The 14454-nt window shown below is 46.5% G+C and overlaps 1 protein-coding gene across 4 annotated transcripts in view; it reads right to left on the bottom strand.

Annotated features, from left to right (window-relative positions):
- The window catches only part of SYTL4 (synaptotagmin like 4), a 585230-nt gene that overhangs the window by 514389 nt on the left and 56387 nt on the right, over window positions 1-14454 (bottom strand). The window contains exon 1 of one of the 4 annotated variants that reach the window (XM_069212740.1): window positions 11443-11656. The exons of 1 other annotated variant lie outside the window; for it this stretch is intronic. The gene's annotated coding sequence lies outside the window, so the exon portion shown is untranslated. Of the gene's footprint in view, window positions 1-10925; window positions 11403-11442; window positions 11657-14454 lie in introns of those variants that run through there. 2 more of the 4 variants (XM_069212773.1, XM_069212756.1) reach the window with 2 other exon arrangements.

The following is a 14454-nucleotide window of genomic DNA, read 5'->3' as shown; positions in this document are numbered from 1 at the left end:
AAACCTCACTTGTTTGGGTCCCCAAAGCAGAGTCAGCCTAAAGATGTATAAAAGAAAAATATGTTCTTATCAACTAGCTGTGCTATCCACTGAATCTGTACAGGTTTTTGGCCTTTTTCTGTTGCAGGCACCTGGGCCCCCACACAAGTGAGGTATCATTTTTATCGGGAGACATGGGGGAACGCTGGATGGAAGGAAATTTGTGGCTCCTCTCAGATTCCAGAACTTTCTGTCACCGAAATGTGAGGAAAAAGTGTTTTTTAGGCACATTTTGAGGTTTGCAAAGGATTCTGGGTAACAGAACCTGGTGAGAGCCCCACAAATCACCCCATCTTGGATTCCCATGGGTGTCCAGTTTTTAAAAATGCACAGGTTTGGTAGGTTTCCCTAGGTGCCGGCTGAGCTAGAGGACAAAATTCACAGGTAGACACTTTGCAAAAAATAGCTCTGTTTTCTTTGGGAAAATGTGATGTGTCCACATTGTGTTTTGGGGCATTTCCTGTCCCGGACGCTAGGCTTACCCACACAAGTGAGGTACCACTTTTTATCAGAAGACTTGGGGGAACGCTGGGTGGAAGGAAATGTGTGGCTCCTCTCAGACTCCAGAACTTTCTGTCACCAAAATGAGTGGAAAAGGTGTTTTTTTTGTCAAATTTTGAGGTTTGCAAAGCATTCTGGGTAACATAACCTGGTGAGAGCCCCACAAGTCACCTCATCTTTGATTACCCTAGGTGTCTAGTTTTCAAAAATGCATAGGTTTGGTAGGTTTCCGTAGGTGCCAGCTGAGAGTCCAAAATCTACAGCTAGGCACTTTGCAAAAAACACGCCAGATTTCAATGTAAAATGTGATGTGTCCAAGTTGCGTTTCCTGTCGCAAGCATTAGGCCTACCTACCCACGCAAGTGAGGTACCATTTTTATCATAAGACTTGAGGGAACACAAAATAGCAAAACAAGTGTTATTGCCCCTTGTCTTTTTCTACATTTATTCCTTCCAAATGTAAGACAGTGTGTAAAAAAGACGGCTATTTGAGAAATGCCCTGTAATTCACATGCTAGTATGGGCACCCCGGAATTCAGATATGTGCAAATAACCACTGCTTCTCATAACCTTATCTTGTGCTCATTTTGGAAATACAAAAGTTTTCTTGATACCTGGTTTTCACTCTTTAAATTTTACCAAATTAATTGCTGCATACCCGGTATAGAATGAAAACCCATTGCAAGATACAGCTCATTTATTGGCTCAGGGTACCTAGGGTTCATGATGAACCTACAAGCCCTATATGCTCCTGCAACCAGAAGTGTCCAGCAGACGTAAAGGTATATTGCTTTCAAAAATCTGACATCGCAGGAAAAAGTTACAGAGTGAAACGTGGAGAAAAATTGCTGTTTTTTTACCTCAATTTCAATATTTTTTCTTTTCTGCGGTTATTTTCTGTGGGAAACCCTTGTAGGATCTACACAAATTACCCCTTGCTGAATTCAGAATTTTGTCTACTTTTCAGAAATGTTTAACTGTCATGGATCCAGCATTGGTTTCACACCCTTTTCTGTCACTAAAATCATAAAAATGAGATATGTCCCAGTAAAATGCCAAAAGTGTGTTGAAAATTAGGTTTTCTGATTCAAGTCTGCCTGTTCCTGAAAGCTGGGAAGATGGTGATTTTAGCACCTCAAACCTTTTGTTGACCGCAAGCCTTCTTCTGCAGCCCTTTTTCCCTTTTTTTGAAAGAAAAAAAAAAACGAACTTTTGCTATATTTTGGCTAATTTCTTGATCTCCTTCAGGGGAACCCACAAACTCTGGGTTCCTCTAGAATCCCTAGAATGTTGGGGGGAAAAAGGGCGCAAATTTGGCGTGGGTAGCCTATGTAGACAAAAAGTTATAAGGGCCTAAGCGCGAACTGCCCCAATTAGCCTAAAAAAGGCCTGCCACCTGAGGGGGAAAATGCCTGGCAGCGAAGGGGTTAAGTGAAGTATGCAAATATCTATCTCCCCCAGACAGATTTGTGGATTTCTGCATTCCCGTAGCTGGGTAGGACACACTGGAGGAAGGCAAAGCCAGGCTCTTCAGTTCAGCTCTTTGATTTGTGGAGAGGTCACTGGAGAGAAGCCTGGGCACTTCTCATGAAGGATGAGGCTAACTGAATCGTAAAAAGTAGGGCTGAGGCACAGGGGTAACTTTTTGATACACATCACTGTGGCTAACATCCAGGTGTGAACCTTTAGCCAATTACAGGGCCAGTGTTGCAGGGTTATCAGATTTGGAGTTACTTCTGCTGTGACAGACTGCTTTCTAAAGGAAGAGGAACAGAGGACAGGGCACTTCAAAAGGAAGCAGACCCAAGCCATGACCTTCAAATCACATTTGGCGTCTGGAAATGGATTATATAAATGGGAGGTTTAGATGCCAAAAATTGTCAACTGTCAAGCAGAGCTTCTGCCTGTGAGCAGGGCCGGGGGTCAAGGCTTGTCAGTCTCCAAGATGGGTGAAGGGACATCATCCAGGGAATCCAAGACCACTTACCTTTGTAGCCTGGAGCACCAGGGCCTGCCTGCCAAGATCAGTGTGCCCTGTGAGTGATAGGAGAGCAATGGCGGTATCAAGATCCATGGGGGGATCCTGGAAAGTGGATCCACGTAGGGAGGTGTGAGGAAACTGCTGCTGCACCAATAAGATTGTTGGCAGAGTGAAAGGAAAAGTCAGCGATCACTGTATGCCAAAAGAGGGGGTGCAGTGAAGTGAGCACTGACCGTTGCTGCACCGAACTGGTCATCACTCATGTGCAGGTACCAAGTCGGAAACCCATAAGCCAGGAAAAGCTGCCATGAACATTGCTGCTGTGCTGATCAGGCAATAGCCTGTGCGCAGGTGAGGAATAGTGGCCCAGTATGCTAGTGGGGGTCACTCGTAGTAGGCAAGAAGCATGGTCTAGTCGAGACTATTGACAGAGGAAGCAGGCCACTGTGATGACGCAAAGGGGCCCAAACTGTGACTGAGGATGAGCACCAGGAGGATCACAACCCCTCTCCTAACAGTGGGGAGGACACCAAGAAACTGACCAAGCACTAAAAGAGCATCAAGAAAACCGTGGCCACACTTGAGGATATCCGACTGCAGCTCTCCCATGTTACATGTGAAAGAGTTACCGGAGGCAGCACTGCAGCTTCAGAGCCCATGAAGGGGCATGCTCAAAGACTCTGGAAACTCAGATCCTACTGCTGCAGGTAAGACTGATTTTCAGGCTGCACAGCCCCAAGGGAACTTTCCCGCTAGATAACGTTGGAACCCTTTTAACTTTAGTAATTAGTCGGACTGGGAGTCCAGAGACTCAGACAACTAGTGGGACTTAACCTGAATGTCGCCTATAGTGAGTGGGGAATAACCATTACTGCTAGCGAGAGGGGAGTGGGACTCAGGGACCCGCGTATGAAACACTGAACTCAGGGGAGTGTGTGCTTTGTTTGTGAATGTCACATTTTACTTTGTGTTCTGAAATACATAGTCCTTTAGACATAAAGTAAAGCGTTTGAATGGACAATCATTTATTGCTGCTATTGAGTTTATTTTGAGTTGTGAGCCTGTGTTCACCACCCGTACATTTACCCCCTCACACCTCCCCTGAGAAGCCTTGAACTGCTTGACCCATGCTCAATTGAGAGTCCAGTGCTGAAAGGGTACTTCGCCCAGTAGTAGGTCAGACCTCAGGACATCAGGAGTAAAAGGCCTCAACCCCCAGGGTTGGGTCCAGTAGCTCTTGCTATCCCCTTGGCCCTCTGCATGGGGTTCTGACACTATATATTTCGGATTCACTTCAACTCTACTGCCTTAAATTGATAGCTTTGAAAAAAAGCAGGCCTTTGCTACAAATTCTTTTTTCGGAGTTCACAAGGCTAATTTTCTGCACCTTTTTTTTTTTTTTTTTTTTTTTAATGAATGGTTTCCATGGGTGAATTAAGTAAACGAAGTAATGCTGTTAATAATCATAATTTATTCTGAAAGTGATGGCTGCTGCAAGCCCTGGAATAGTAACAAAGAGGTGGCTGCATTAGACGTGAAGAGGCCTGGAGTGTGTTGGTTCTTTGTTGGTCATAAAGTGAAGCTCATTGTATGAGGGTCTCAAAATAGGCACTCCCACCCAAGCCTCTGTTTGATGCGTTCTCAGTGACAAAGAGTTTCCAAGCAACGTAGTCTAGTTTTTCCCCACCAATGCTTACATTCTAAGCTCCAGGAAATGGCCACACAGACGAGAGCTGCTCCATAATGTGTTTCATGCAGCTTCTCTTTGCAGTGGACAGACAGGTGTAAACAAATGAGAGCACTATAAACTACAGCAGCCACCCTTTGACACAAAACGATAAGGGTTTCAAACATTAATGTGCTATAGTGTCCTAACAGGTATTATTATGGGTCAAAAGTCAACATTTACGGAATACCAAAAGAAATGTAGTGTACGGCTCAAAGTCATCAAATAGGCCACGGCCAACTAATTCAATACATACAACATGGCTTTCTATAACCACGTGTATTTGTATGTAGCATACACGTTTATTAAAACCAGTGTAATAAGAGCTCAGTGCAATGTGAAAACACAGTGCTCAGTGACTGAGCAGGCGGCGCTAGAAAGGGGGAAATCAGAGTAAACACACAAGATGGCGGAAAATATCCATCTGCATGGGCAAATTCCAGAACACTGAAGAAATTAAAAATAAAGTCCAACAGTAAACAAGGCATTTCTGTAAGTAGGGGTCATTCAGTTAAAGTCTCTCCCAGCAGGGTAGTGTCGACGGCGTTCTGAAACCGATCTCATTGAAGGGTTATCATCGGTACAAGGAGAATTTAGACAACGCACGTTAAAACGGAGATGCTGCATCATAGGGGAGGAATACAATTAGACCAAAAATGTGTTCGCAACCCATCAAAATTATTATGTAATTAATTAAATGTTCATATCCAGGTTATCTGAATGATTGAATACTGCAAATATACCTACAAAACAAAAACGGAAAACATTTTGTAAAAATGATTGTGTGTTCGCAACAGGTGAGGGATATGTGAATTTGTGCCCTATGTAAAAATCACTCATGTCTTGATAAATTAGGGAAGAGATTTAGGGCCATATGTACGAACACATTTTCCCATTGACACAGAATGGGGAAAACACTTTGCTACATCTGGCCCTTAATCCTGTAAACAGTAGGTAGTAATAGTTAGAAAGACATTCTGCCAATGTAAAGGATGGGAAGTACATATAAAATATGGGACATAACACAGATATACTAGACATACGATGATCCGTGTTAAGTAATAGGGTCTGAGTGTGCCCGTCGATATATAAGGAAGTGAGCTAATAAATAGCCCGTCCAAAGCAGTCAGAAAGTACCACCATGAGACATAACCACAATGGTTAAATTGTTGTATTAAAACAAAGAGTCATTCAGTCCAAAAACTAACCAACTGGGTTAGAGGTTTCTAAAACAGGGAGTAAGCTATTTCCAAAGTGCAGGCACTGGCACGTAACTAGATGGTTTGATAAAAACGTCTTCCAGCAGCAGGAGCTGTTACTCGACTGAAGAGAAAGGCGTGTAGATGTATGTTGACTAGGGGTGGGCGGAACTCTTGAAGTTTCACTCTGCAGGATTCTCTGGCATCACAAAAACTCTGCGACATTCAGCAGAATTCCGTCAACAGGCTGAAAAGATGTAGCTTGGCTGCAAGTTAGCGAAAGTAGGGTGAGCAGTGCTAAAAATCAGCGCAAACAGCACCAAGTGTTGCGCAAGAGCACATGGCCATTTTAGTTGATTTTGCTGACACGCAAGTAGAAAATCCTCTGGAGCAGCTGCAAAACTACTTGAACAGCAGCCTTCTGACTGCAAACACCAGTGACCACCCGCATTAGAAAAATCACACTAGGGGGCGCCAAATCTTGCTCCTTCTCGCCAGCTGGCATATTCTGGAGCCTGGAGGGAGAAAATTCTGCCACGCAGCAATTGGAGGAACCTGGCCAGAACGCTGCATTAAAGAGTAAAGCGGAGTGGGCAAAATTCTGCCAAGTACAGGGGTGGAACAGAATATTTTGCCCACCCCTAATGATGACCTCAGATTGAGTCCACGAGCGCTGGGACACTAGATTGCTCTCAGCCAAAGTGCTTCAATGGAGCATATGACAATGCCAATAAACGCTACGGTGCCCAGCAAGGTAGTTAACGTCCCTGCACTCAACTACAGAGCAGAATTACACAGTTCCTGTGCTAATGACTTAACCTGTGTACCTTGTAGTAAACTGCAGTGCCCATCATGGCAATTAGTAAACATGAGGCAAAAAAAGAGAGAGAAGTGTTAGGAACTGAATGTTGTTGTGCACATATGTACTACAATACACATCAAGGGAAATAAAATTGGACAAAAAAAGTGTAGCAAACGGGAGGGTGGGAAAGGAAAGGTGTTCTATATAGCCGATGAAAAAGAGTCATGGCCTCACAAACTACAGTAAAGTTACAAAAAAGCTGACATTAGTATGAAAAGGGGAGAGGTTAACAGAAATCCCAGATAATCTACATCAGTGCCCGCTAATAATCTGATAACCAAAAAACAAAGCTCAATAGTATTTTAGGAAAATTCAAACTAGATACACAAAGCAAGGACTAAAAACTATCCAACAATGGGTGTACAATCTACACTTAAAAGTACAAGCAGTGTAGGCATATAGTCAGATGAAGACCATGCTGTTCCATTCAACTGTACAATTAAAACCATTGTTTACAGAAATACCTTTGAAATCCAAAAGCATTCCAACAAGTAGGAAGCAGCTTAAAGGACTGTGGCAACATGAAACGAATTCATAGAATAATACACCCAATCCGATTCAGGTGACAAAACCATGTTGCAGCAAACTGCTAGTGCCCATTTATAAGTAAGGCAATACAGTACAACACACAGAAGTGAATAACAGCCCAAGCTAACCCATCTGATGAACAAGAGCAGGGAGCCATCCAAGTTCTTCTGCAGGATCATGTGCATATGCATGCATGACTGCAGGCCGGGTGAGCATCATTACTCTGAGTGTACAAGCCCAGGCCTATTCCTATTAGGACATGAAGCACAGTGCTCCATACATCGAGGAAGGTATGTTAAACTGTAAACTCTGTACACAGCCCATTATGCTGTAATGTGTAAATGTACTGAAGACCTCTTGCTGAAAAGGTGTGATCCATAAATATCAAAGTCTACTATTTCTCAGTGGGCAAGGATCTGAACTCTCACCATGAGGAACATCTACATCGTTTGTATGCAACAAGGGCCGGTTTGCGCTGCAGCAACCAATACAAGGTGCGCTCTCCTCTAAACATCCTTCCCTCGGGACACATTCCCAATGAGCACAGCAGACCTAGCTCACTTGCCCTACAAGGGTGCTCTCAGCACCAAGTGCCAGAGGTGACTCACTCTTTCAATGGATCTCTCCAATGGTTTGCTACGTAATTGGATAAATGGGGAAGGGGACACAGCGTTACTACCTCATCAGGACCCTAATGGGCTGGTCTGATTTTAAACAGAAGAAGCCATGTGGATTGAAGTTACAAAGACTGGTATTAAATATTCTAAGGATGTTGATGCTGAGCCTTTCGTTGATTAATAATAAGCTCTGCAAACTCCACCACAACGTAAATGGTAATGTGTACAAAGAACAATGGCCCATTTTTGGAAGTGTCCTGTCCAACCACTGACTAGAGATAAAAGTGTTAGTTTAATCTGCCTCAATCCAGTCATTAATTTCCTGTTCCCACCAACCAATCCTCTGGGGTGACTCTGAAGACTGGCCCGTTACTGAGGCGTGCTGTAATATGCACACATTTGTTTTAAAAAAAAAAGGCTTTTATGTTAATTTAGCAGATTGTAACTGTGTCTTTATTTCTAGACGGACATTCCGAAAATGGTCTGTAGTTCAGCTGTGTGTCTATGATCTAAACCTGTATATCATTCTCTACTTCGAGTTAACTCTAGAGCGACAAAACATACCTTCCTTAGGAGGCTAAACAATATTGTGTTAGTACTCTGCTTAAAGGGCAGGGCTCCCACTGCTAAAGCATGGCACTGCGCCCTGCACATGCGTTTGAGAGAGTTTATAGTCTCCTTCAACCACACCACCGAACCACACTGGACCGACCACAGATGCGTCCACTTCACCTTCAGAAAACCCACCACACACCACCGCACCCAACAGCTACCACGCCGCTGCTGGGGCAAGGTCACCGAGGACCAACTGACTACTGCCCTCGCCCTGAGACCACCCACCGACCCAGACACCGCGCGACCAACCTCACACAGTGGATCAACGACTGCGCCAACACCCTCGTCCCTCTCAAGACCTTTACAACTAACCACACCAACAAGAAAGCCGCCTGGTTCACCGAGGACCTCCGGATCTCCAAGCACACCTGTCGGAAGCTGGAGAAGAAATGGCTCCACGACCGAACACCAGACAACCACACAGCCCTCAAGAGCGCCACCCGCAGACATCACCAACTCATCAGGACCGCCAAGAAGACCGCCTTCAAGGACCGCCTAGACAACAACGCACACAACACCAAAGAGCTCTTCAGCATCGTGAAAGAACTCTCCAACCCCAGCTCCATCACCAATGACATCCCGCCATCTCAAGGCCTGTGCGACTCCCTGGCCACCTTCTTCCACCGCAAGATCACCGACATCCACGATAGCTTCAACCCCGACCCCCCCGCACCCACCACCGAGTCCACCACCCCCGCGACTACCACTCACACCAGTCGCCTGACCGTCTGGTCCAGCGTCAGCGACGAAGACACCATCAAAACCATGAACTCCATCCACTCCGGATCCCCATCGGACCCCTGCCCTCACCACATCTTCAACAAAGCCAGCGCAGCCATCGCGCCCCACCTCCGGAAAACAATCAACTGTTCCTTCGAGACAGCAACCTTCCCAGAAAGCTGGAAGCACGCCGAGATCAACGCCCTTCTGGAGAAGCTCAAGGCGGACCCCTAGGAACTTCCGGCCCATCTCTCTGCTCCCTTTCCTGGCAAAAGTGACCGAGAAGATTGTCAACAAACAGCTGACCCGCTACCTCGAAGTCAACAACATCCTGGACCCTTCCCAATCCGGTTTTCGCAGCAACCACAGCACCGAGACCGCCCTCATCGCCGCCACTGACGACATACGGACCCTGATGGACAAAGGAGAACCAGCCGCCCTCATCCTCCTGGACCTATCAGCAGCCTTTGACACGGTCTGCCACCGCACCCTATCAGCACGCCTCCATGACGCCGGTATCCAAGAGAAGGCCCTAGCCTGGACCACATCCTTCCTCTCCGGCAGAACCCAGAGCGTCCGCCTCCCACCCTTCCGCTCCAAAACCACCGAGATCATCTGCAGCGTCCCACAGGGATCCTCCCTCAGCCCGACACTGTTCAATATCTACATGGCCCCCCTCGCACGACAACACAACCTCAACATCATCTCCTACACCGACGACACCCAGCTGATCATATCCCTCACCGAAGATCCCCACACCGCCAAAGCTAACCTCCACTGAGGAATGAAGGCCGTAGCCGACTGGATGAAGGACAGAAGACTGAAGCTGAACTCAGACAAGACGGAGGTCCTCATTCTCGGACCCACCCCATCAGCCTGGGACGACTCTTGGTGGCCCATGTCACTAGGCACAGCCCCGGAACCCACGGACCACGCACACAACCTGGGGGTCATCCTCGACTCCACTCTCTCCATGACCAGGCAAGTCAACGCCGTCTCCGCGTCCTGCTTCAACACCCTCCGTATGCTCCGCAGGATCTTCAAATGGATCCCCCTCGACACGAGAAAAACCGTTACCCAGGCCCTCATCACCAACAGACTCGACTACGGGAACGCCCTCTACTCAGGAATTACAAACAAGCTCCTGAGACGACTCCAACGCATCCAGAACGCCTCGGCCCGACTCATCCTCGATGTCCCCCGCCGCAGCCACATCACACTCCAGCTGAGAGGCCTGCACTGGCTCCCCGTCAACAAAAGGATCACCTTCAAGCTCCTGATCCACGCACACAAAGCACTGCACAACACCGGACCCACCTACCTCAACAACCGACTCAGCTTTCACACCCCCACCCGAAGCCTCCGCTCAGCCAACCTCGCCCTCGCCACAGTCCCCTGCATCCGAAAAACCACCGCCGGCGCAGATCCTTCTCCTACCTCACCGCCAAGACCTGGAACACTCTCCCCACCATCCTACGACAGACCCACGACCTGCTGGCCTTCAGAAGACTCCTCAAGACCTGGCTCTTCGACCAGTAGCACCCCCCCTCCCCAGCGCCTTGAGACCCTTGCGGGTATGTAGCGCGCTTTACAAATGCAGTGATTGATTGATTGATTGATAGACAAACTATACAAAGAAGGCAAATGTAGAAGCAAACAAACAGTAACGTTTCGAAGCAGAATCATTTTCAGCTACCAACGACATGGGGAAGAATTCAAGAACTAAACAAAAAATAAATAAGACGTTTTTAAACTATCATGAAGACGTGAACCAACTCTAAAGCCTTTTGAGAGTCATCGCATAGCTACAGATATGGAATAATTACCAGCTACTGGTTTTCTGAATAACTTCTACGAAATGTAACAACTAAACTATGAATACGTGAACAGCTTGTAGGAAACAGTGACATATTCGGTTCAGACGTTAGTCCAACACAAACAAGCACTGAATGGGAGAGGTGTTTACTGCAAGCACGCAGCGTTTATTGAAGAAATACACATTCCAACGCCTGCTTTGTTTATTCAGGTTCCTCCGCACGGGAGAGAACACGGTTTCCTACTTTGCAAATATCCGAGTTACATTTCTTGAACACACACACGATAAAAATGCAAAACTTGTTTACAACTGAGTACTTACGCCGGTTTGGTTGGGGCCTGGTGGGGTGAGTACACACCTGCAAGCCCAAGCAGGAAGCTGACACTTCGTCCTCGGCTGCTCGCTCGCACCTGCAGCGTGCCCGGTGCCCCTCACCCAGGTACCCCACTCTAATGATACTGCTGGGGAAAGTGCCAAAGTTCCATTTCAGGGAGGGTGTCTGTGAGAGGGGCCGGGGAGCGGCCGCGAGGCTGTACGGCAGCAGCTGCCTTTTTCTCACCGGTTCTAGCCCCGCAGGGAGAGGGAAGAGCTTCTCCTCATGGGTAGAGCGCGAGACCGCTGCTATAAGGGAAGAGACTATAGCCACCAGGGAGGGGGTCGGGACGCCCGTCCTGTCCCCTGTGACAGGTGGCCCGTGGGGCCAAGGTTCCTCTTCCCCCGAGTCCGGCTGCCGGTGAGTACCCCGGCGCAGGTGGTGCCTGTCCGCTCCCTTGCGAGGGAGCTCACGCCGGGCTGCTCCCGAGGGAGCCCCGGCTCTGCAGAGACTGTGTACCCTTACCTGCTCAGGCTGCCATACGCTTCCTCCTTCCGAGCGCCGCCGGTGATTCGGAGGGACCTGCAGACCGAAGAGTTGAAGGTTTTTCTGCCTGGGTGCCTGGGGAGAGGCAGCTGAAGCACCAGCCCTTAAAGGGGCCGCACCTTCCTCGCTGGGCTACCTGGAGGAGGGAGCGGGAGGCAGCCTTGACCGCCACCTAAGATACCACAGCTCCAACAAACATTGCCAAAGCCAATAGGGGTCTCGCCTATACAAGGGCTATTGGCTTTGACAATGTGTTTTTGCCATGTTGTACATCAGTGTGGCTGTTGTTCAGCATGGCTAAAAGTTAATGGTGTGGAGTGTAGTAGAGTTGAGTGGAGGAGAGCAGAGTAGGGTGACCACCTGGCACTGAGGCAAATTCTGGACAGGACTGTAAAATATTCAGGACAAAGGGTCAAAATTCAGGACAAAAATTCAGGACAAAGGGTCAAAATTCAGGACAAAAATTCAAGAACAAACGTCAGTTTTACAGACACACGCAAGAGAGGCCATGCCTCACTATGTTGTCAGTGCATTTATTTACTCTTTTTTAACATAGCACTATTAATTCACTGTGGACCTTTTGTGATTGCCTCCTGGTGTGCTAAATTCAGGTGTCACATTATGTCCTTGTTCAGTAGTAAATTAATGCCCTTTACGCAAGGCCATCACCCCTACCCAAATCTACCCGATCTTTCCTGAAGAGAAAGTAACAGCAACATTTTGATTATGTTTCTGAACATTTCAAAACCCCTGGCAAACAGTTTGGGAAACATTAAGGTAATTAACCTTATGCTAGTTTAAACAAATTGAACAAAAACATCTGTCTTACCCCAACTGCCCATGGACTTTCAACCAATTTTTTTTTAAAGAGGCAGGGCAGATGGTGTGGGTGACAGTTTCACACCTAATGACAGGATGTGATGTACCCATAAATAGTCTGTAGTCTCACTGCACTAGAGTGTATGTTTGGGACTCTACATTTATCTCAGAAATGGGAGCCCGGACTACCAATCAAAGATAATAAAAGAGTAGGATGAAATCGAGATCAAATGGGAGATCCACAGCAAGTAATTCAAAGGGTTGTTGCTAACAACTGGATGAATAAAGAAGAGAAGAACAAGGTGGGACAATTCCTAAAATCAGACAAGATGGGTCCACCAAGACTATTTGAAGGTATTGGGTACCTGGGGAGTTGTCTGCACACAGGAGCAAAACAGAAGGGGCACTGTCAAGTGGTTGAACAATCAACACCCATCCACTTTGGCAAACTCTTCTGGTGCAATGGTTCGCTGTTAGTGCTTGTGAAGGGTGAGCAGGGGCCAGACCCCTTGCAAGGTTGTGCAAGGCAATTGCCCACTTAGTCCATGTCTTTATATGGTTTTGAAATTGAGCAAAAGCCAAACTAGAGATCTGGGTTATCCCTAAGTGTCAAGTACACATAGAATCTTCAAAATATTTGGGATGTAAATTGCACAAACAAAATTTACAAATTAAAAAATTGAATTAGTGTTTCTTTAACATATGGCACTGTTTTCACCTTCATACACAATTAGATCTCAGATTGAACTGGGAACCAGTTACCTTTCGACACCTAATGATTAATATCTACCATTCTTACACTGATTTCCAGGATGAAAATCTCAGCAGAGCGAACGGTCCCTCCAAGCCCAGTTTGCTTTTTGGTCTTCTCTTCTGCTTTCTGTAGAGGCCATGTGGCACTAGCGAAGATGGTGTGCTACCACAATGATAGTATTATTTTGCAAACCTTCCCCTGCTCATCCTTCATTCCTTCTTCAGACAGGCCACACATCTGATTTGGTCACTGCTGCGCCATCTGGAGCTCTTTCCACTCTAAAGCTAACTGTGACTGCGGGTGGATTAGATCTTCTGGACTTAGAATGCTTTTATTCAGCTGCAGATGTCCAATGGGTGGCTCACTGGCTTTCTGCCCACCTCCCTGCATGAGATGGGGTTTACCAGTAAAGACTTTTAAGGAAGGCTTAATGCACTGCTCATCGTTTCCTACTGACCATTCTATGGATCACCATCCGGGGTTATCATGCATGGCTTTCTCTTGCCTTGCCAGAACCTGTAAACTCACTGACACGAAGAAACCCTATGCTCCTGCACTACCTTTGCTAAGCCTTCCCACTCGCACAGGATGGCTGTGCTCAGAGCAACTCCATCAGTGGCATGTTGCAGGTGTCTTAAAATTGGGGACTTTGTTTCTGAACAGTGAGCTACTAAATTTCCAAACCCTTGTGGCAGTCTACCATCTTCACCCCGGTCAACTCCTTACTTACAACCACCTTAAATAATCATGAAATGCCCTATTTCATGTCTGCTACCTAGCACTAACCCTACAAGAGGTGTGCCAGAAGCTCTGTACCATAGGAAATGGTGGCAAACTGATGGAATGGGTGTACAGACCTATCCTGCAACATGGAAACCACTCCAGGTCTTCTTGTCATACTGCCTGGGTGATTGATGTACCAAATCTCTGCAAGATATGGACTAAAATACTGGACTTTCCCCACAAAGTATCCCACAGCTGTCACTTTAAGTAAATTCATAGTGCTTCCTTGTGAATGCATTCTGCCCGTTGCTTGCCATTGGCCTTGTGGTTTGTAACTCACAATTTGTTGCTTTCAATTTGCTGGCTTTATTTGTTTTAGGCTATGCAGCTTGAATTCCTCCGTTCCCTTGCCAAAACCTTATTTACAGTATCCTGCTGAGTGCTCCCTTTCTGTAAACAGGCCTGTAAATCTTGTTCTTATCTTATCATATTTGCTGTTCATTCAAAGAACAAAGTCAAATGTCAGGCTCTGTCTTAGGTGGGAACTTAGTGTTTACTTTCCTTTCTCTGACTTCAAAGTGAGAGGATTTATGAAACAATCTTGCTGGATACTGGGGTTAGGAAAGAGTTTTTTCTATTACGTTACAACATTTAAATAGACTTCAGAATATATCAGAATTCGAAGTACAAATCAA

The sequence above is a fragment of the Pleurodeles waltl genome, chromosome 2_1 (assembly GCF_031143425.1).
Source record: "Pleurodeles waltl isolate 20211129_DDA chromosome 2_1, aPleWal1.hap1.20221129, whole genome shotgun sequence".
In the NCBI taxonomy this organism is placed as follows: domain Eukaryota; kingdom Metazoa; phylum Chordata; class Amphibia; order Caudata; family Salamandridae; genus Pleurodeles; species Pleurodeles waltl.
Note: the sequence above shows the minus strand (reverse complement) of the source record. Positions and strands in the feature narration are given on the sequence as shown.